The sequence below is a fragment of the Lathyrus oleraceus genome, chromosome 2 (genome assembly GCF_024323335.1).
Source record: "Lathyrus oleraceus cultivar Zhongwan6 chromosome 2, CAAS_Psat_ZW6_1.0, whole genome shotgun sequence".
Classification (NCBI taxonomy): Eukaryota; Viridiplantae; Streptophyta; class Magnoliopsida; order Fabales; family Fabaceae; genus Lathyrus; species Lathyrus oleraceus.
This window is the reverse complement of record NC_066580.1, coordinates 97,670,638-97,673,897: the sequence shown is the minus strand read 5'-3', so window position 1 is coordinate 97,673,897 and position 3,260 is coordinate 97,670,638.

Below are 3,260 nucleotides of genomic sequence, written 5' to 3'. Positions count from 1 at the left end.
AAAACATCAGATTCAAAAGGAACAAGAAAAACATCAGATCCAAAAGAAGACAGAAGCAAAAAAATTAGGCAAGCAAAAAATAAATCCTAAGTGCCTAAGGGTTCGGAGGCGGAGGCATTCTCTGAAGCAGCATAGCAAGCATGTTCTGGATGTTTTCGTTGACAGTATCTTGCTTGTCCATTCTGGCCCGGAGTTCATTCTGATCTTGCTTGAGTTCTTTCAGAGTCTGAAGAACTGTAGGAATCACAGAAGATGACTCCCCCAGAGTCAGAGCTTGCTGAGCTTCAGCGTCAGCAGCAGCTTGAGCTTCTGCATCTGCCAGAGCCTTTGCTTCAGCTTCCTTTTGCCTTAGGATTTCAGCTTCCTTAGCAAGTCTTTCTTCTTCTAGCCTTTTTGCTTCTTCTTCAGCTTCCTTGGCCAACCTCTCTTCTTCTAGCCTTCTGGCTTCAACTTCTCTGGCAAGTCTCTCCTGGAGTCTTGCCTCAGCATCTCTGATGTAGTCATTTCTGACTTGTTCAGAGATACTCTTCAGCCTAAAAGACTCAGATGTCATCCAACCAATGACTCTGTTCCAGTGTGTCCTTACAGATTTAGGATCATCACTGATTTCAGAGTTAGTGACCAGAGAATCGACCTTTTGAACTGAAGCCTCTGCAATCATCATAATGGCTTCCTTAAGGGTAGGTTTAGAAAGTTCAGGTTCAGGTTCTGGTTCAGAGGTATGAGGTGGAGGGCTGAGATTTAAGGTTTGAGGTTCAGATTCTGAGTCAGGTTGGGGTTCAGATTCTGCTTCTGGTGAAGGTTCAGATGTTTGGGATGAAGCATAAAGTGGGTTTAAATCTAAAGGTTCGGATTCTGGTTCTGGTTCAGCGGAGATAATTGGTGGGTTGATAACAGAAGTGGGATGGTCAGAGGGTTGGTTTTCAGAAGGTATGGTGGTTGTTTGTTGTGGTGGAGGTGAAGTTGCTTCAGATTGTGTTTGTGTTTGTTGTTGTGAAGCAAGTTGATGAGCATAAATTGTGGCTATGGTTGGGGATTCAGGGTCAGAAAATTCAGGGTCAGATGAGAGGGAAACATATGGGGGTGATTCTGGTGCTGAGGATGATGAAGATGAAGTGCTTTGGTGGGTTTGTTTAGGTTCAGAGGGAGGTATGAATGTACGGGCTATATTTAGAACTGGTGTAGGTTGGGAGGTTCTGGTGATTGAGGGTGAAATATCAGAGGTGGTATAAATGGGTTGAGAGGAGAGAGGGTTAGAGGAAGCCATCATAAATTCAGAGGTAACAGGAGGAACAGACTTACCAGTTGAGATATTCAGAGGCGCTGAAGATTTGCTTCCAGAAGTTTCTCCGAGTCTGGCCTTCTTTGCCTGAGATGCTACCTTCTTTTCAGAAAGACCTCTCTTGTATCTGACGAAGTCTTCTTCAGAGTCCAGACAGTCATCGAGGCTGAAATCAGAGACATCAACACCTTCTTCCAGCAGACGATGAAGATAGATAGCTACAGCGTCTCTAGGTTCATTCTTGAAGAATCTGGCAAGGCCATGAGGCATCTTCCTCTGATCTTTCAAGCTATCCCAGGATGTTTCCAGAGTTGGCCTGACTTGAATTTTCTTGATAATCCCCATACTCTTGAGGTTTCTGGCATTCAGAGGCTTCCCCACATCAATTGCCAGATCATCCATCAGCTTGGTCTTTTCCAGCTCGTCTACCAGTCCATGCTCAATGAAGACGTCAGATAGCAATCTTCCCAGAGGAATGTAGGATCTGGGCTTCATGTTGTTTCTGGTTTCTCTGACTGAATCTCTCAGATATCTGAAGAGGAGAGCAGGGAGGCAGATCTTTATACCCTTCTGAATGCAGTACAGAATGCATTTCTGGTCTGCATTGATGTAATCAGAAGAGTTAGAGGCTGGACGATGGTGAATTGTTCCCAGAATAATCTTCAGCCACACTCTGAGGTTCTGGTGTAGCTCTTTGTTCTTAGAGGGGTTTCCTTCAACGTTGGGCTTGAAGATTGTTGGGTTGATGACTTCAGTGATGCACTTAGACCTAGGAGGAATGTTGTAAATCCTTTTTCCTCCACTTTGCTCCATATTCAACAAGGAAGCAATAGACGCTTCAGTAATAACAATCTTCACCCCCAGAACATATGAGACGATGAAGTTGTCATCTGCATCAGCATGTCTCCAGAACTCCTTGACAAGAAGTGGGTAAATAGGACCATAAAGCCTTTGGAAATAATTCTCCCACCCTTGTTGACGAAGTTCTCCGGTTAGATCAACGCCATTTCTTCTTAGGTTGTCGAAATCAACTAATGATTCACACAACACGCCCAAACCTTCAAAAGGAGTTGAAAGGTTGATATGGCGTTCACGGTCAAGAACGTGAGGTTCTTTGTAGACAGGGGTGACGGTGACGCCGGTAACGGTTGGAGTTTGAGTGTTTGAGGTTTGGGGATTAGAACTTGATTCCATCTGTTGAGAGAAGTTAAAAACTTCTTGTTGTTGAGCATCCATGAAGAAGAAGAAGAAGATTGATGAAGAACTTGCAGAGAATGCTTCGAGAGAGGGTTTAGGGTTTTAGAGTGAGTGAGAGTGATAAGTGTGAAAAGTGAGAGAAAGTGTTTATATACTCTAAGTAAAAACATGCAAAACGACACACATTCCAGCGTTAGCACAAAAATCAAAATAGCACGTTTGGGGGGAAAAATGATTACAGCTAATAAATGAATGTCTAATCCCAACAGTACGCACACTGCTCTAGGAGATTTCAAACGTTCTGACCTTTGATTTCTTTTGACAGCTATCTAGAAGTTCTAGGGTTAGACGTTTAGAGCTCCACGTGTTGATGTATCTGATCTTCAGGAATACCAAAGGATTGGTTTCTGAAGATTTCTAACTCAGATATCTTCTTAACTTGGTAGAAGTATCAGAGTCAGAGGCAGAAGTACATTTGTTTACATCAGAGTCACATTTTACATTTTCAGAGCCATATTTCACTCAGGGCAATTTTTAATGTTCAGATGTTCTAGGATAAAAAGAAATCTATCTTCAGCTAGAGGCTTAGTAAAGATATCTGCCCATTGATGTTCTGTATCAATGAACTTCAATGTTACTATCCCTTTCTGAACATAATCTCTGATAAAATGATGTTTTATTTCTATGTGTTTGGCTCTGGAATGTAGAATGGGATTCTTACTTAAACAAATAGCAACAGTATTATCACAAAAGATAGGAATGTTACTCTCAAAGATTTGTA